The sequence below is a fragment of the Sipha flava genome, unplaced genomic scaffold, assembly GCF_003268045.1.
Source record: "Sipha flava isolate LNK unplaced genomic scaffold, YSA_version1 74_pilon_pilon, whole genome shotgun sequence".
In the NCBI taxonomy this organism is placed as follows: Eukaryota; Metazoa; Arthropoda; class Insecta; order Hemiptera; family Aphididae; genus Sipha; species Sipha flava.
In genome coordinates this window covers 1,208,127-1,229,475 of record NW_020273614.1, presented here as the reverse complement: position 1 = coordinate 1,229,475, position 21,349 = coordinate 1,208,127, and the positions used below count along the sequence as shown (strand labels likewise).

Sequence of the window (21,349 nt, the reverse complement as noted above, 5' to 3'; positions counted from 1 at the left end):
TTAAATATTTGAATGAACAATTTGTTCTAGTTACACGTAAATGAACACGATAAATGCGCACTAAATGTATGTTTAAAACGTTTTCAACAAAATATAATATTCAAGTAGAACCGGAAGTATTATGTGATTTATTGATTTAACCATCAGTAATATTGGTTCAGTATACATGTACCTACCAATTAAGTTCATGTATTATATTAAAAAAAATTGTAAATACGTGTATCCGAACAACTGTAATCGTTGTAAGTCGCGGTCAAGATTATTAAAACGACCTTCCGAAATACATTTGCGAAGTATTAATCGGTACGGACTTTTATCATTTCTAATACTTCAATAGTACATTGTACGTAATACTTGCAATATAAAGCTTATTTATTATGTTTTTTTTCGAACAATACATTTCTCGGAATTTTTTTATTTTCAAATTATATATAATATTAAGAAAATAATAATAATAATTATAATATTAATTGAATAGTTTTTATTTTTAATAACTAAATTAATTACGCTTAGAAACACATCGAGGGATTGCTTTGTTTGAGGATATTTTTATTTTTGAATAAGTTTTGTTAGAAAATAATTTGACCGGTCATCCTGAAAGTTGAAGCAGACGTAAAAATATTCTTCAATTTGTCAAGGATTTTAAATATAATTCATAAATAATTGCATTAAACATTAAAAATAAACTTAAAATTGTTAGTCAAGTTGTTTTGACATTTGCGATGATTCAAGATGAACTAATTAAATCATTGATTACATTTTTAATTAAAATAAGCTCAACAATTTAAAAAATCATTAATAATTTAAGAAATTATATAAAACTGACTGTCAAATAGATAAATTTAATATAAATTATATATTACATATACACAAAGAATAGAATATCGTTACTGCTATTTTTTTTATAATATTGAAAATGTCGAATTCAGAATAAATACAAAAGTGCAATGTTAAGCTAATTACGATAGTTGAGTTAAAATTTCGAATTTGTTAAAATCTAAAATAACGTGTTTTGAAGAAATAATTATACTGTTTATGTATAACATGTTTTATCAATACTTTGCACGTTACTATTAAAATGCTAATTTTGCTTTCTGAACAAACATACAGAAATAATAACAATCTATGAGCATTGTTATCTAGTTAACAATTCATTTTATATAACGACTAAGAGGTAGTCAAAAGTATCTAACAACTTGACATATTTTTATAAAACTACTTAATATATAAAGATTTAAATGAAAAACGTAGTTTTTTAAAGTAAAATAATAATATCTTTTATAATAATAATAAATTTAATTAGAGATTTTTCATATTGATTTAGTTATTTATAAACGAACTTTCACGGTATATAATATATATATATATATAATTTATTAATTTATTTTATATATTTAATATTATAATATATAATCTGTTACGGCCAACTAAGATTTAATTTGATCATCGTGTTTAACAATTAAGAATTTTATAATACACTATTTTTCGTATCATGTGTTGCAGCTTCCAACCGTAAACGAGATTCATTTTAATGCTAAAATTGAACTAGGCGTAACATTATTAAGATTACCAAAACATATAAATAAGCTTATTTTTAAGGACAAAAAAATGTCACCCTTAACTGCGTACAGTTGAACGAAGATAAAAATCAAATGATTTACACATATTATAATCCTGCATATTGGATAAGCTCACTTTATATTTTAAGAACTCTTAAACGCTTTTATAAAAGTACCCAATAAAATATAAATACCACCACCAGACGGGGTAATTTTATTGCCGCAATTATTCCATTCTCGTGTGTACCTACACGTATTTTGTTTTACGCGTTCGTGTAGCAGGTATATCGCGTTGAGCCGAATCAGTATCAAGATAATATTGTAATCCATAACCCGTCGGAAAAACATATATTTTTAACATACGTGACTGTATCCCATACATTCGCACACATGTCCTTGCCATTGTTAAGCATGCGTAAGTATCTATAGAGGATTTAATAACGATACGTACTGAGCGGATTACAATATTATTATTGATGTTATAACGCGTCATTATCGTATCGGCATAGCGTTTTAAACGAATCCACCGCATGCGGTGTACGAGTGCACATGGTTTGCGCACATTTACTAAAATTACAACTCATTCGTTCACATTTTTACAACTCGTTTTCCGCACAAATGATTTCTAATACAACCACTCGTTTGCGCACACATTTTCCTTCCCACTTATACAGACTTAGAACTGTTAATGAATATTTTAACTTCACTGGTGTGGTTAAAAATGTGTTTTTGGTGTGCTATGTGTTAAAAAATATTCACAATTAATTTTTATTGTAGCGGTCATTTGTTTATGTTTATTTTAATCAAATACTAATTTCAAAGGTTTACCTTGGAAGCGGTTGCCAATTTTTTCCAAGTAATTCAATTGATAAATTTCGTTATTTGAATACTTTGTCCACACATTTTTCATGTACTCAATTGTTTGTGACATTTCTTTCCGACAACAGTTATTAACATTCATTTTTATTGAATTCAGTTTAAGTTCAGTTTCTGATTGATTGTTTAAAATAACATCTATTACTTCGTACACGTGTGGATGAGGGTAATAGAATTGATTGTTAAAATGCCTATGGAATACTTCAGCTCCGTTCGTTGTTCTGAGTAGATAATCTGGTTTTCCCGCCTGTAAAGATGGATTGAAATTTGAATTAGGTAATGTATATGATGAAAAAAACATATTTAGAGAAGTATAATCCATCAAGTAGAGCAATTACTATTAAATTTGAAAATGCTATTTCTATTTCTTCAGTACGGCAAACCAAAAAAAATATTTAAGCCATTTACCTACCTCTGAATTATTATTTTTGTATTCCCGTAATAATTTACTACTTTTTTTTATTCGACGAAACCAAGATTGAGCTAAACTAAATGTGCAGCATATAATTTTAAACTGTAGAAGACATTTAAAATTGAGTTATGAGCTGATTTTTTAAAATAAATATGAAATTCTTTAATAATAAGTTGTCGATCGAGAATGTGGGTACAAAGATTTTGAAGTGATTCCCGCATAGTTGTGTATGTTGACGTATGTTTATCTTCTAAAAAACAAAATACTACTGCTACTTAAAAATAATTTTGATAAATATGAATGGTAGAATGGTATACAGTTGTGTAAATAATTTTGGGCGATAAGAAAATGTTCCATTTCCAAATACAAGTGGAGCGTCACATAAAGCACTTAAATTTGTTGAGCATGTAAACAATACTACACTATTATCGTCACTGAAATACATAAATATCTTTAAATTTTACATCTTTAAATTTAAAATTACATCTTTAAATTTAACTTGAAATTCTTTCAGCTGTAATACAGCCTCGTTAACAGTATATAAGAGTTTTGGGAAATGTTTTTTTCTAGTTGCATACATTGAATTTCGTAACAAATGCATGTTACCATGATTTAACAAAATATATTAATTGTACAAAGTATAATCATGGCTATACCATATTATTGTATTAATTAGAGATTCCTACTACAATATAATATGTTGTGCGCAAACGAGTTACAGGTTTTAACAGGGAAATTTTAAAATATGCGCAAACTAGTTGTAGCTGCGGTGTACACCGCCACATGTACTACACTTCTCACGTTATAATGATCGAATAAACATATGATAATATCACTGTATTGTTTTTCGAGATGAATAAGATATGTGCACGACAATGTGGTAGAAAAAAAAGAAATCGATATTGTCATCCTCCATACCTGAGAGTAACGAACATTATGATTTATAAACGGTGCAAATGCGTTGAACAAACCGATGATTTACATTGTGGCCTCTGACGTTTTAGTTAGCACAACATTAAACACGTTACCAGACTAGACAAATTGGGTCAAACAACTGATTCGTTAATATGTTACACATTTGTCTGTCCAAGTAACTGCAGAAGTCTTAAAACTATCGGAAAATTAAACTTTGTAGCTTAATCATTTAACATCAAAACCAACTGTTTTAATAATTACGTTTAAACGGCACGTGCTTTCCCTTACTCAAATTCTTGCTGTTTCGAATCAATTTAATATATTGTGTTAATTGTGTTTTAATGAAAGTAATTTTTACATGATCGGGGAGGATACTCACCTATTACATTTTAATTGGTAGTAAATCAAGATGTTTTTCACTGCGCTTATTTTATTTGAACTCTGATGATGTAGAAAAGTTCGGCAAGGAAAACAGCGATTTTTGTTTTACGAATAGTTTTTGTTAGCCATACGACAACTAAAGCTTCAAATCTCATACCGCACCGACTTTGTTGTCGCTGTATTTACTTAAAATAGTGTTCACAAAGTATTTTCAAAAACATTTTTTGTACATATACAAACGACCAATATGCATAAATATTATTAAATATATACGTGTGTGAGTGTGTGTGTGCATGAATGGAAACGGATGATAAATAATTTTTCCATCGTCTCCGGCAAAATAGTCACGATATTTGCCGGGCATGAACGACAAATATAAAATTTGACATTAAATGTCATCAGGTTTTTATGAATTATTGAAGCGGAAATCGATTTCGTTGGATTCGAATTCTTTAGTATATTCGAGGATATTCATGTATATTCGAGGAGTGAGCTCATTGTGTCTTTTTGCGATACGAAATTCGAAAACTTTTCCATGCTATAAAATTACTTTGACTAGCCTAATTTTACATGACGATACACGGAAAGAACGCGTGTGTACATCATCCGCGTTTGTTTGCTTGCGTAATTTAGCTTATTTTCGCAGGAAATGGTGATGGTGAGAAACGTACACAAATTATTATTAATTTATTAATTAATTATTCATCGTATCGTTGACATCATCATAATATAATAACGTGTTCTTCAAACGATCGGTCTTCCGTTTTCTATCGATACGTAATTTGAGTGTGCGCGCGAGTTCGATACCGGAACTTGTGTACGTGATTTTTGGTTTTCATTATAATTATTAATCTCCTTTCCCCAGTAAATTCGTAGTGTACAGTATACAATTTTTAAATCTTAGATTTTTATCTATGAAATAATAATGAAAATAATAATAATAATGACGATTATGATTAAGGACGACGACGACGATCGATAAATTGATTTTACAGCGTCGACGGTGTTGTTTATTAATTATTACATAATTGTGTTTATAGGTACGATGCGTTTTAGAGATAACTTGAAGGACTTTGGATGTGTATTAAAATATTATACGTATACATACGTAGTTCAATGTACATATAATAGACCCGATGGTAATTTTTTCCGGTCGTTTTTTGCTCTGGTGGGTTCGCGCTCCGTCGAATCGGCGTGCCGGAATATAATAAAATTTCAAGTGGCATATCGTAAGAATCGAACGCACAGGATAGAAAATAATATTCCACTTTTTAAGATTGAAAAATAACCTCAAAAATGGGTTTAAACTGAACCGTCGTGTAGCATGTGCTGCCACGGGCGCCGGCGCTACACTGTATAACATGTTATGCGGATCCAAGAGTCACGATCAAGTGACGTTTGACTGTTACACGTTTAGCGAAATGCATTATAACAGGCAATATACGAACAACCTCGGAAAAAGAATAAAAAAATAAACAACTGTAAATTGGTTATTCAAATCAATCAATCTCTAGTTAAATACGCCTATATTAAGAGTAATTATGACGTCTCTTTTTGTTTCTCGTATTTTATTCGTATTTCTTTGTCTATTGCCAATATTAATTCAACTATATTATTGGTTTAACTTTACGTAAATATTTATTTAGTTTTACACTCGTTGTGTTTTTTAAAGTAAATTCTAACATAAAAAATATAATTGTTTCCATGGTTTGAAACTACTAATCAATTAAAACGATATTATAGACACGTTAAGTTGATTTTTTGTTTATTTCCAGTTATTAAATATAACAGAATATTGTTCAGATGTGATTAATGCACTATTCTTTGAGTTCAATAGGGATAAAAATGGGTATGGGTGAGTTGCGGCCCGACAATATTTTAGGTATAAGTGAGTTGCGGCCCGAATAGTTATCATTACCATGTACCTATTGGCTAGTAACTAATATGTACGATGCGATGTTGGCTATACATTTAGTGATAAACGAATAACGGTAAGCGAATTGTTCGATACGTATGGCAAGTTATACCTTTATATAATATAATAAAGATAATATAGATCGTTTTATTGTATTATCTGCCATATGAATTTCATTAACTATAATAATCGGATAATTTCAAATGACAAAATGAAAATCGTATTTAGTCCGAAATCAATCTTTGTTCTTATAAGTGTTGTATAATAGTTTGTATAATATATTAAACGTATTTGAATATTTCGTCATGGAATTTGTATACAGTGAAAAATCGAAGCCACTTATTATGATGTTTATATAGATGTACTATGTATATATTATATATGTAGTATATATATATATTATTGTATGGGCCGCAAATCGTACGTACTTCTCACAAGCCCGGGCCGCAGCTCGTACGTTATTTAGGGTTTGGGCCGCAACTCACCAATACCGATAAAAACAACGTACATAAATATCGTTTTATATCATTATATTATTGCGTTAAAAAATTTCGAACATTTTTTTCAAGTTAAGGTACTATTTTTTAAATTTCATTTCTGTCATACTTGTAACTTTTACGAGTTCATTAAAAAAATAAAGAATTCTTTCTCCGGATTAATTTGAATTAATACAAGTATATTTGCCCAACATTGCATATTTTACGTATATTTATTATAAATAAATACATCGAAGTAATGGACAAACGTAAAAGTATAATTCGACTGTCGTTGTCCGCAAGCATAAATGCGTGTACGCGTGTGCGTGTATAATTTTCAAATTACCAGGCACTGCCCGGGGGTGTAAGTTAATTGGACTGTGCGCGCGTGTACCGTACACGCAAGTACACGTTATGTCGTGTTCGGCGACAATTAAGAACTTAAAACCGCGGTACGTGTGCGACCGGCGTCGCATCGACTTGTCGGCCCGACCGCGGTAGGTACACGTGCGTTGTGCGTTGCACGACGGACGGGGTCGGCCACACGATAGACGGTCATACGATAGGTTGGCAACGCGATCGCGGCGTTTCACGGGGGTTCTCGGCCAACGGCAATGATTTATCGTTCTCTCGCGATCCTCAGCGTCTAATCTGCAATGAGGTCCGTTCCGTTGTGTTCACCGTACCGAAAAGCGCACGAGCGCAATCCATCTTTTCCGGTTCCATTTTTATTTTTTCTGAAAATAGGATTAAACAATTTCAAATGTATAAGACTTTTTGTATTATATTATTTAAAAATTGAACTCCCCCCCCCCCTCAATATCGCTCTCTGGACTTAATTTTTGAACACGCTACTGTGAGTGTTTATTATTCGATGCACTAAATTACTACGTATTATGTATTCAAATGTAAAGACACATTATAATGTTATTAAATAATAGATGTGCTATCGCATTAGGGTTTTAAACAATTAAATAGCTATACATTTAAGAATAGAATATTTTTTTTTTCATCTGAATGATATTTCCATAAATTCGGTTCAACGGTTCTAGAGAGATGTCCTGACACTCATAACACCACCACTAGCCATTGGTTTCGCTATTGATTCTAATCAAAACTAAATATGTGTGTGTACATATATTTATTTATTATCACAATACGGGCTGAGCCCAATTTATACATAATATGATAATCTAATTAAAATTAACTATGAATAACATAACAATAGTGAAAATTACTAATTGTACTAAAAATACACATTAAAGATACACAATACTAAAGAAATAATGGATCACTATTTGCCATACGCATCATTATATATATATATATATATATATATATATATATATATATATGTAGAAGAACGACATCGTTGAAAATCGATACAGACTTCGAAAAAATAAATAAAAACGTTGTTTTCCCTCTCATTTTCTCTCTCACTCACTCTTTCTCTCTTTCTTTCTATAAATATTTGGAAACGCGCGCGGAGACCGATAGAAAAATCGACTGGTAGGGAGCGCAATCAATGCAAAGACCTTGTCTGTTCATCAGCTAAGATGGCGGCGGGCGGTCATCCGTCAGTGACTGCGTTTAAATCGTGGATAAAAATAATGCGACAAAAAAAAAAATAAAAGAAAAAGCTTCTGCTTTTTTGTTGATTTATACGATACTAGTATCCTTTAAACGTTTAATGATGAGAGAGAAACATATAATACAGTGACGGGGAGAGTAGATAGACGGATGGTTTTCGATAAAGAGAGATAGAGACAAATCTCTGACGGATACATACACACTCACACAAATACAGATGGATGAGACGATTGAGAAAACGAGACAAAGAACGTTCCTTTTAAATCCATTTGGCTACAGCGGCGGCAGTGGCAACCCTTTACAAGTATTTTATTATTGCATAACAATTAACCAAAAATCTATCAGACGGTGGCAGGAGCAGTGATTTGGCGAAACCCAAAGAGAAGATTATTAATTTATAATTCACACACGCACACTGTGTAATTTTTCGATATCTTGCGCTTGTATTATGATTATTATTATCATTACCATTGTGTATTTGTTGGGATATGTTATGACGACCATGTTAGCAACGACGACCGGTCGAGGGCGTGCGATTTATTACCATTTAATTAGGCTAGCGCGCGGAGAACTCGTCGATATGTGCGCGTAGATACCGCAGGGGGATAAACAAAATGTATAGAAAAAAAAAAAGGAAAAAATTATCGACTCGTCCGGTGTGGACGCCGAAAACGGGTTAGGGAGGCAGTGCGAGCGCGCACGGAATTTCGGCTTCAAGTATACGGTTTGATACTCGTATATATAAACACGTATATATTATAAAATTAATTAACAGCGTATGGTATTAATTACGATTATCGTTTTGCAATACATTATATTGTTTTATTATCGTGGTCGCTGGTCCGTCGTCGCGCCCGACGCGAATAAGCGCGCCCGCGATCGTGCGGTATCGCGTTCGTCGATCTTTCACCTCCGGTCTGTTGTTATTATTTATCATTTTTGGTTCCGCCGTATTGTAAATCATAACGGAACAAATCCACGCATAAATCGCACGCCAATCGTGCTCTCCGACCGCGGTTTCCAGCGTACGATCCGGATACCACACCATGTGTGTTTCCATATGTATTCACGCGCATTCCGCGGACCGTGCCCAACGGCGGTTGCAGCATGTGATTAGTAACATGGGAAACCGACAAAAAACATTATGATCAACGGTCACGCAGATTAGCACAAATTATCACGTGCCAAAATGTACGACCACCGACACGTTTTCTCTAGACCAGAGTATTTCCCAAACGTTTTTATCCTCTCTTTTGCATTTTCGAACGCAAACTAACGAAAGTATAAAAACTCACGGATAATATGGTCACGTAGCCTCCACTCAGTGGCACACGTGGGGGGGGGGTTGTACCCCCCCCCCCCGAAATTTTCTCCGAGTCTAGGTTAAAATTTACAAATTTTACAAATTTGAAATATGAAGAGCTAGTATTGAATATCTAATATCAATGATTATAGAATAATCTATTCTATTTTCAATGCTATTATTTAAGTCAAAATATATAAAGGATTTGCATAATTTTGTTAATTGTAAAATGTGTTATATTTTTACCTTGAAAATAGCGGTGGTAGTTTAACTCTGTCCATATTAACCCCTTCCGAAAATATTTTCTATATGCGTCACTGTAGTTATTATTCGTAGGCGAAAACGAGGAATAAATCTTATGAACTTGCACAAAGTACTATACATAATATTTTTGTACTGCGTAAGAACAACGATGTAATAAAACGAAACTGCATGGTTTAAATTATACGTATCCATCGTGGATCCATAAAGAAATATTTCACTTCTAGTCATTGACAGTAATAAAACATTTTTTTTGTACGCAGCATCATCTACGACGCTTTACGTTTTTTTTTCGCTATTGTAATTTGATATATTATACGCCCTATTCAGTTATTGTTGCAGTAACCCGACTACTATACATTTTGACCTTTTGGGAACTGTATTGGATAAAAAACTAACCGACGGTGACATAGGAGAAAAATTAAAAAACGTACTGCGGACGGAATCATACACACAACGTGACATAATAATCTATATTGTATATATAAAAGAATATGTACCGAATCACTTATTCATCAATGTCAAGATCACACGGTGGATCTAGAAATTTACAATTAGGGTGGTATATATCCCAAATAGTGTTAGGGTACATTTTTAAATTTTTTAAGTTTTATCAATTGATCTAAAATCACAACGTGATGTTTCAAAATCAACCTGAAGCTGTTTTACAACCATTGACCATAAGGTAAAACTTAGGTATAAGTTTGATTCGTTTCTACAACATTTAAAATTCTACTGCCTAATGATGTTTTACTATTACGTTTGAGCGATGTATACTTGAAGTTATTTGTGATGTTCCCTGTATCATCAAAGTCCAACAACGTATGTAATATAAACTAATACACAGTGGGATCTCGAGTGAAATATTATCTAGCCAGTTTTTAATAATACTAAAACTTTCCTCGGCTAATTTATATACATTTTTTATACACGGATTTTTTTAATCATCACGCAATCATCGGCAAAACAAATTATTCATCCAAATTTAACAAATTATATCACCTCGTGTAGGAACCAACTCAATACCTATGTGTATTTACCAATATCTAAATCGTAATACATATTCAATGCACCGGCGTACAGACGCGCATAATGACCAGCGTCTTTCCTTACATTTTCCGTATTTTATTCATTTTCTATCTATTATATTATATCTATCATATTCTATCATTTACTTCAACAAAATCATCCTTTCGCAGAGGGACGACGACAACGACAGCTATTGCAAGTCTTGTGCAACTCTACCGTCGTCACTTGTTTTCCCGTCCGTCCAGCCACCGCTGCAGCGGATTAAAGGTTTTCCCCGTTCGATCTTCCAACTATTCAATTTCCTATAATCGATGCAGCCGTCGAGCTTTGAAGAAAATATAAAATCCTTATAAGAGGGGAAAAATAAAACGGAATAGAACCCAATAAGAACCTACTCTAATACGATTGCATTATGTTATCGGTTACGAATAAAAATCTGTTCCGTTTATCAATCAACCGTTCTATATACGTACGTTACGTGAATACGTGGGTGCGAATAATACGTCATGTAAATGTACGAATATGCGCGCGCACTTAACGATATCGACGGGAAAACGTCAACTCGTCGACGATTTTTTTCAATAAAATTTAGTAACCTCCGTTCGGAACTTGGCGACGCACCAAAAAACATCGGGTAGATGGCGAGAAATCGTCGGGATTACCGATTTCCAACCGATAAATCGTATATTATTATTTAAAATGTTTGTGCGTTCCACCACTCGTCTTTCCCGCGCGCACGGTGAAGAGCGAAAATCTCCGTTTTTATTTTTTCCCGTTCGCGAACAATTGACTGGCGATCTGCAGTGTTTCTTCGAAAAAATGCATTTCTAAATGTTTTTTTTTTCGTTATAAAAAACTGCAATTAAAAATAAATTACAAAATCGTAGAACATAAACACTTTATAGTTTAATGAAGAATAAACGTAATCCTCACAGACTCGCCGTCACTATATTGCCCTACGCCCTGCACTAAATTCCTAAGTTTTCCTTCTTAAAAATTCCCTAAATTCCTAGGGAGGAAAATCCTAATTCCCTGTGGATGAATTAACCTCGCACTATGTAACGTGTACAACATGAAACCGTACACGCTATTCGCTCGTCGTCTACAATACATTTTCGTTCTTGGTGCACAAACGTTTACGTTCTAACGTAACAAATGTACGGATCATTTGTTAGTTGATCGCGAGCGTTTTCTAAACCGCTTCCGCGTGATTCGAAATCCAAACGGTTATCGGACGATACACGATACGCGCGAAACGGACCGATTGCGTCCGCGATGAAAATCGTAATTCATTCGTAATTACACGTTCGTGCGCGTACTGTAGGCGTAATAGGTGCAATACTACAGTTTATACGAGTTTAACACGATCGTTTCTTTTTAAATTAAAACTGTCCGCGCGTTTTCTCGCCAACGCTGAACCAATCCGCGTCAACCGTTTTTGTTATTAAGAAAAAAAAAAAATAAAAAAAAAAACAGTAAAAATAAAATGTACCACGAGACGGTCCCGCGCACGATCGCCCGCCCGCGACCAACATTATTTACACGCAAACACATGGCGCGTAACAGTCACGTGTTTTAATTAAACTTAATTGTTTTTCATTTTCTCTTTCAGAACGAGTTCGAGACAACATCACGGCGGACGCGCACTGAAAACGCGTTACAGGTAAACGGTACCACCATACACCGTACTACATTACATTATATATTATACCGTATGCCGTAAACGTACTCTATCGAACGGGGGGCACCGCGCGGACACCGAAAGTTAATTTAATCAAACGGTTCGCCACGGTGCGTTTACGTTATTTATGTATGCATCGTTAAAGGTGCGTTTTAACGCGCGCACGGTGTTGGTCGTGACGTGCGCACGTCTCGTGCCCTCCCCCGCGAACGGATGTCGACACTTGTCCGCGAAACGGTTACGCGAACGCGCCCGCTGGACACCCAGCAACACACGCTCGTGTCACGGCCCGTTGCGCTCGGCGGGCAAACGCCGACACGTCGCGCACGTTCTCGCGATACGCCACTCGTCCAGTCTAACCCTTTAACGTTCAGCATTTGCTTCTCCCCCCCCCCCCCCGTTTACTTGTATGTGTTACGCAGAGCAGAGGTGAACTCCGTTCAGAATAAACGACATTCTTTTGAAACCCAACGGCGATATTGAAATATGATATTTATTTGAATTAACAATAATTTACGTATAAACGTATAAGAATAATAAGCTTAGATATTTACTTCTAGGGCCTTCGCTAACTTTTACGAGGCTCTGACCAAAACTTATTTTATCATCAACTAATTGCGTTGAACATAATTGTACAATCTCCGACAGTTATTTTGAAGTTAATTTCGATTTTTCCAATTTTTTTATGTATTTTACAAATTAAATAAAGGTCAAATCAGTTTTTGCTGATTTAATTTTTATTATATCTGAACATTTTTTAATGCTAGCAGATTAGTCTAATCTTGTTATAACAGCTTTTTAAACCTTCAAAATGTGATGCATTAAAAACAATAGCTTCAAGTCAAGTACCCCATATTGTTAAGACAGGTTCTGGAAGCAATGGTATGTTTTGCATTATGTCTCTATAAACTTCCACTCTTGAAGAAGCTTTCAGAAATATTTTATTTTTAACTTATATTTTAATTTATTAACTGATATCCAGATTTAAGAATTATCTACCTTATCCTGAATTTGAGTTATAACATTTTGATAACAAAGTTCAAGATAAGTTTTGCAAAGAGTACTCTCACCAAGAATATGATTCTTTGTGTATTTTCTAAAAACTTACGAAATTCTGTATTTTGTAATTTTTCCTTGATGTTTTAGCAATGACCAAAGTGAGGTACAAGTCTTGATTGAAAGCGTTTATTTTTGAAGTAGTAGCTTAAGAAAAAAATACCGGCTTAGATGAATTTGATTTTCGTTTTATACTATTTTGATGAACATTGGTTTTGACTTGCTGCACTAGTTGTGATTTTTTAATACATGGTATTTGACGGTCACAAAACTGGCAATATATCACAGTACCATCGCTCGTAAAAACTTCTCCATCTGTTTTAAAAGATTCGATCCAGTGTCTAAAAAAACTATTTATTTCAGATCGTTGTTTTAGCATTTTAATAAATTAAAATTAGTAAATGATAAATAAAAACACAACAGTTAGAAAATATTATTGTTTGTGGTTTGAAACCGAGGATGGTCTTTTTTTTTTTTATTCGCGATTTAAGTATTGCACGGTTTGTAATCGATCGCATATTTTAATTGTAAAACGATCTGTCCGTATCATCACAAACAGTTTATTCTAATGACGTTTTCAGAATTAAAACCTAGAACGACTTCTTCATACATATTGTTTTATATATTACGCATACACTGCGTAAAAACATTTTATATCCTCTTCCCAGAAATAAACGGGAACTCTTAATACTATGTAGTTTAATATCTATACAGACATTTTTTTTTAAATAAAGTGAACGCTTGCGAATACACAGAAATGCTATGAAAAATTTAGGTTACATATCGTAAATAACAAAAATTTCGATAAGTATACACCTGGAGATGCACGTGTGTGTAATCGTGTATTTTTATGGCCGACATTTCGCCTCTGGATGGTGTCCGCAGGCTTAGTTTGAAAAATAAAAAACAGAAATTATACTATAATTAGCAGACTTTATTGGTAGTTTGTGCGTATAAAATTTTATAAATAACACGATACACGAGCAGTGAGTTATTTGAAACATATTATACCTCATAAAATAAATTATAAATAAATGCGTGATAATATATAAATGGTTCCTTTGATGCGGAATAGTTAATATGTTTTTACAGAATAAATGAAAAACAAACATTATAATTCTATTGCAGTTATTTCAGCGTCGTGTTAAGATTTCTAAATAATTTTTATTAATTTTTCATTTTTAATCTGGTGACTCCAAATAACATCAACAGACATTATTCATAACGGTAAAATAAATATTTTAAGGCAGCGAAGAAAAAACAATAATTTATGATTTTTAAAATGCTCAATTAACTAAAGGGGTTTTAAATTATTTGAATATTATTATATTGTTCTTAGAGTTGGCGTAAATACAATTTGACGTTTCCAAAACTTTATTAACAAGTTATGTTTTGAATTCAATAACAAATAAATGTATTCAGTGCACGAAAAAAACAAGTTTTTAGCGAACACTCGTTCTGTCTCTATTCCTCTCGTGAACACACACACACACACACACACACACACATACACCGACGTAGGTAACATTAAACATATATTATTGTTTTTGCGAGCTAACTTATTAACAATATTGACATCAGCGATTTTTCGTAAACTTAAATTCATGTTTCGGAAACAGGAAACGCTGGATCTATAAAAAAATATTGTGGATCAAACGCTTCGGTTGGTCGGTATACTTTTTCTTCGAATGTCGTTCAAAATTCACACGGTGTTATTACTGTTGCGGGTGTTTTGATGCCGTAGTGATGAATGCTTAATTTGTTGGATAAAAACGTGCGACCCTACGGTTGGTTTCGTATGATCGCATACCTATTAATGTACGAGTATATGAATTACAAAAAAAAAAAAAAAAATTAGTAAACATAAGCAACGCGCAAGTATAGTGGATATCAGGTACGCCGAGATACGTGTTTCAATTACATACGTGTGCATATATTATCCGATCATCAGACATCATCAGTACCTCCTCAGCCCCCAAGCCACCGTAACATCTAGCCGCACCTACGTCTACCGTAATTATACGTGCATTTCGTTGCAAATCTGATATTGTGCTTGAATCCGCGATGATTTATACATTGTAGTGTCGATCAACATTAGATTTTTCTTCGCTACCCAATTATCAGCGAGTTCCTTTATTACGCACTTAGTACATACTTCACTGCACTGGCTATCGTTATTAAAGTGACATTTTTACATTAGTTTAAAAATTATTACCGAACAATTACGTCGAACCGCTGTGTATCATAACCGGCAATATTTTATGCAAAGTTCGTACGTAGTCGTGTAATAAATCATAAAAAAAATATAGATCAGTAATTGAAAAAATGTGTACGCATATGCGTATTGTACACTACATAGGATACGTATGGTGATATTAAAATGTTTTTTTCGCAGTAGACGGTGAAATTATAATTTTTTTTTTCTTTTAATTGCTTTGTCGAAATTCTCAGGAAATTCTTTAGGTTTTGTATCTGATTTTGCGTACTGGACGTATATGAGAATAATTCACTCTACGCAATATGTATATGATATATGTTGTAAGATAAATGAAACCGTATAATCATAGGAAAGTTAAATAAGAAAATTAAGTTTTGAAAAATATTCAAAACATGACATTGTTTATAAATTAAAAAAAAACAATTATTATAACAATATTAATGTAAAAATATAATGTATATTTTTTATACTTTTAGGGTAGGCAATTTATTCAAAATGTTATGGTATTTTTAAAATTTCTATTCATCTAATCCATTTTTTAAGGATATTTTCTTGAATAATACAACTGTTCGTGTCTAATTTATTATTAGTATTATTAAAATTTACTTAAATATAAATGTATACCTTCCGCCGTACGTTGTACCTACCTAAAGCGCAAGATTTAACAAATTAAAAGGCATTTACATATAATTATTTCGTAATGCGTTGACGGTAGTTTTTGGGTAGATCTATTCTGGGTAAAATGAGCTGTTTTTACCGAACAAACCAAAGTTATTTTTCGCATTATGTAACACGATTTTATCATTGCCCGAAAGGATACGTTTATGTAATTTTTTGGTAAGTACCCAAATTCGGAGAATATACATGCCAATAGCCAAAACTTAAACAACGGAATGTCTATTTGACGTACAATGAATTACGTTTACATCCTGGAAAAAATAATTTAAATATTAAATATAATAAAAAATAAATAATAATTTAATAACATTGTGAACGTCGAAAATAATATATCAGAATGGGTGAGCTGAAATGTGCAAGTTGTTTTCACTTTCCACAAATTAATAACAAAATTGTATGCAGATAATCGAACATCAATGAAATTATATGAAACATCAATCAATAAAAGAACATTTTCGGATTATTTTCTATAGGTTGAGCAGCAGTTTTAACAGGATCGTACTATTCTATAAAATGTTCATTTAAAATGTATTTATTATGCACAAGTGCAATTTTTTTAAATTATCGCGGTAGCAATAGTTGTCAATTGACAATAGCTTTCCTCTTAATACAATAATATTAAGTTTTATAAAGTGCAAGTAAAAAAAAATATTTAACACTAATACGTCAAAAAACATTTGTTTAATATTTAATTTGTTACTTAACGTGTTGAACTATCAATAAGATATAGATTTACGTTATATAAATATAAAATATCGATTATTTTGATTTCTCCAAATTTTCTACAAAATCCAAAAATTCAAGAAACGCTCATTAATAATATAAAAAAGCAATTTATTTCAAAACATTTAAAATTGTATTTAAAATTAAAAATTAAATTTTTAGTTATTTAAGTTAATGACCTAAAAAATAATAATCCATTTTATCAAACATCGGAGTGTCGTATTCTACTTTTCTCGCGGAACACTCTGTACAATGTGCAATATTCACATATTAATAATAATAATAATAATAATAATAATAATAATATGTATAATAAGATATATATTGATATTATATATGATTATACGACTTTGCGGTTCATAATCGGTATGGCGCTGTTACTGACCCGTCACGTTTGCGCAATCGAGATTGGGATTATCAGCTTTATCGCCTCGGTATATAGTAATTATTTTATCATTTCATATACACACCTGTTAAGTGCAAACCTCTTAAGTCTTATTATTATCATAACTATTATCAAATTACAGTATAATATATGTGTGTGTGTGTGTGTGTGTGTGTGTGTGTGTGTATCGGTTCGATCATATCCTCCACAACATATATACCGCTAAATTTAAATCCTAGTTTGGTGCGGTTTCGCAATTTTGTTTGATAAGTCTTTGCAGCCGATTTCTACTGGATTTTTATAACACACCTCATTATAGTACAGCCAGTCTGAATATAAGTATACCATACTTTGCTAGAGACTTATAGGAAATCGACGGCTCTGTATTGGTTGTATTACGTTTATGATAACATTATAAAATTATCAATATTCAATATTTTCAATTTTTTTTTTTTTTTTGTTAACACTGTTGTTCAAATTAATTGGATTATTTTTTTTATATTTATTTAATAAAATTATATATTTAACCTCAGATAAAAACGTAACTATCAAAAAGACAATGTTTTTATAGTTAATACTTATAAATATTAAATATTTATTACTATCAATTTTAAAACTGACCATATACCTTTAAAAATTATTTGAGTTTAAATTTGAAGAACTCATAATTTAATTTATAATATTAAAATTGACTGGAAATATTATTATATTAAAAATAAATTCATTATCATTAAAATGTTTCTGTGTAAAACTCTGCCAATCCTACTTAACCGTAGAAACAAAATAAAACTGTTAATACAACTTAATATAATAATTACAAATAACTTACAAAAGATGTTCTTGTGTTAATTTCTTCCTCTTTTTCAACTATTTAAATCGGGACATTCTTTAAAGTGTTCCAAATTGGTAATGAATTATGTGTAAGTATATATTGTATTTTCAAATGAATTTAAAAAATAAAAAATGAGAGCATTGAATGTTGATAATTTCATAATATTATCATAAGAGTAATTCACCCAATGAGAACCGTCGATTTCCAATGGGGATCTCAAGTATATTTGTATGCAGCCGGATTTACCTAAACTAATCTCTATTTGATGAACTTTTATTTAAGAAATCTTTGCATTCAACAATTTTTCATGGACTCAAGTGATTTCCGAATAATTTCTATTAGACAAATTAATTTAAAATTATTAATTTATAATTTTGTAATAATATTTATACTTCAGAGTTATGTATTTATATAAAACTTCGGTTTTCATTCGAGTAAGATTTATCAGAAGTGCATTTCGAAAAATATTTTGATAATTTTTTCCATCTCTAAGAAACGATGATTATGATATACGACGATCAGTGTTCAGTGAAGATTTTAAATCTCAGTGATTATTATAGTTTTGAGCTAAAGCGGAAAAAAAATTATGTTTCGTCGAAAACACGGTGTCACGTAAACGCAGCAATTTTATATATTTTTTAAAATTTTTGTCAGTATTTATAAAAATCTGAATTTCTGCTAGACCACTTGGATCATAAATAGTACAATGTTATTACTGCAAGTCATGCTATACCATTGAAACCAATGTGATGAAGACAATAACCGTGGTATGCGTTTACAACACATATTGCTATAGGCAAATTGTCTACAGCGGGATCGAAGTTTTTGTGGAAATGTATGCTTTACGTTATTATAATATGAAAAGAAACAACGGCAGACATACTATTATGGTTTCGCGAAATGTGTCTAAAACGGAATGTTATGGGACCGAGACAGATTTCCGTTTTATTTAACACGCACAAATGCACATATTTTTCTCGCCGGAACCGTACGAAATATTTCCGTTTCGTACCGAGTTCGTTATTCAGACCGATTTCACTCCGCCGTCCATTGTGCAACTGTACACATTTGTGAACGTATAGCACTTCTTTAATACAATCGTGTACAACAGCGTACTCGTACCATATGTGTGTGTGTGTAAATAACCAATTTAACTTACCAAAAAGTAACAAACGTTATACGTACAAAATGTCATCATAATATAGACGGTATACAGATTCAAAAAAACGTTGAGGGAATTAGGATTTTTCTTCCGAATGTCGACAAAAACAAATCATCTGGCAAATCGATTAATTTCTGAAAAAGTGATACAATAGAAAACTGATCACGTTCGTAACATTATCAAACGACGGCGCGTCTTTACCGGAATTATTTTTTAATTTACCATTTTGATGCAAAGTAGACGTATCGTGCGGTGCGCATTAAATTGTACATACAACGGACGGTCAAAAAATATACGGCGATACAGGAATTGAAAAATAGATTGTCGGACGACTTTTATCGCCCTGAAAAAACATTTAACCTGAGTCCTGTGCGCATAGCTGTTTTCAGACACTATGAACTTCCAATGTACTGTAGTAAGTTTTCGCGGCTGTAGTAGCGTAAAATAATTTTAACTTGAGTCGTCATTATATTTATATTGTCTTCCTGGTCGTATACGCGCAAACCATGTGCGTGGACATTATTAATACGTATGTTTTCAAAGTAATATATTTTGTGAATTTGGAAAATTACGTGGTTCGTTACGAATGGTCAGGCTGTATATCACGAGGAGTTTTTGTTCCAAGCGGATTTTCACAGATAAAACTGTTTTTTTTTCGTTTTCGTTTTTGTATTAGTTTCTTTTTAATAGTCCTTTGATTCTAAAGTAATTCTTAAGCAAATTAAATGAATATATCGAGGTACGAATGGTATAAACTAATATTCAACAAGAGCTGGTTAGATTTTGGATGGGAATGGTAACTAGTTTGCTCCTTGATTACAACATCTTCAAGCTGCCACTACGGTTCGTTGTCTTCCGATGTTAGTTGTGCCACTCCATTATTTACGAGCAAATAATCTAAAAAAGATCTGAACGCGATAGCATAACGTCGTACCAATGATCATTGACGACAATAGAAGTTATTAGTAGATTCTTTAAACACACTGTATTCGAATACACCTGGTGGTACACGTTTAACACGATTACGAAATTGCCAAGTCGTACATACGTATTCTTTCGTGGATATTACAGCTGCAACGGTATTGTTGTCCGAATGACGTGCACGGCACAAAATATAAATATGTTAAACTGATCAAAGCGCATTACGATATTATGATCTGACGTTGTACCACAATTCTATCTATCTGAATAGTATTCTCCCATGTACATCAAATTGTTTCATCAATAGTATTCTAACGGAGGAGCATGGTTTCCATCCAGGGCATTCCATTACAACTTGTAACTTTATTTCTGCAATTTTATATTCGAAGCTTATCATAATTGGTCTCAAGTAGACATAACCCATAAAGGTTTTAATAAAGCGTTTAGCACGATTAACCATAACGCCATTACAGGCGTCATTAAGGAGTCAATATAGCAAATCCTATCTTAAAGACAAATACCAATGATTAAAGGTTTTTGGATTCGAATCTAATATATTTTCGGGCACGTCTGATGTTCCCCAGGAAGGCCATCTCTCTCCTTTATTATTGTCTCTATTTATATTTATAAATAGTATTCATCGTCAATTATTATCATCTTATTTACTACGTGGACGATTTTAATCTTTATACTCGTGTACATACAACTGAAAATTGTCTTCAAATTTGAGATGGTCTATATAGATTTTCCAATTGGTTTGGGTGGTAAAGTTTAAAATTAAACTTTAATATTTCTCATGTCTATTCATGAAAAAGAATTATTGTTCTGTAAGTACTTATGTAAGCTTTATTTTTCTTTTATTTCCCTATTACTGTAGAGCATTATAACTAAACTATTTTCAATGTACTAATTTAATTAAGGACAACGATGTATATCGTTAAATAGATAATTATATTTTTACATGCATATTGTAATA

General features: G+C 32.2%; 1 protein-coding gene across 4 annotated transcripts in view; it reads left to right on the top strand.

Annotated features, from left to right (window-relative positions):
- Positions 1-21,349, top strand: part of LOC112692512 (cardioacceleratory peptide receptor) — a 342,250-nt gene that overhangs the window by 100,904 nt on the left and 219,997 nt on the right. For all 4 annotated transcript variants that reach the window (XR_003149419.1, XM_025567189.1, XM_025567190.1 and 1 more), the window contains one exon: positions 12,330-12,380. The gene's annotated coding sequence lies outside the window, so the exon portion shown is untranslated. The remainder of the gene's footprint in view (positions 1-12,329; positions 12,381-21,349) is intronic.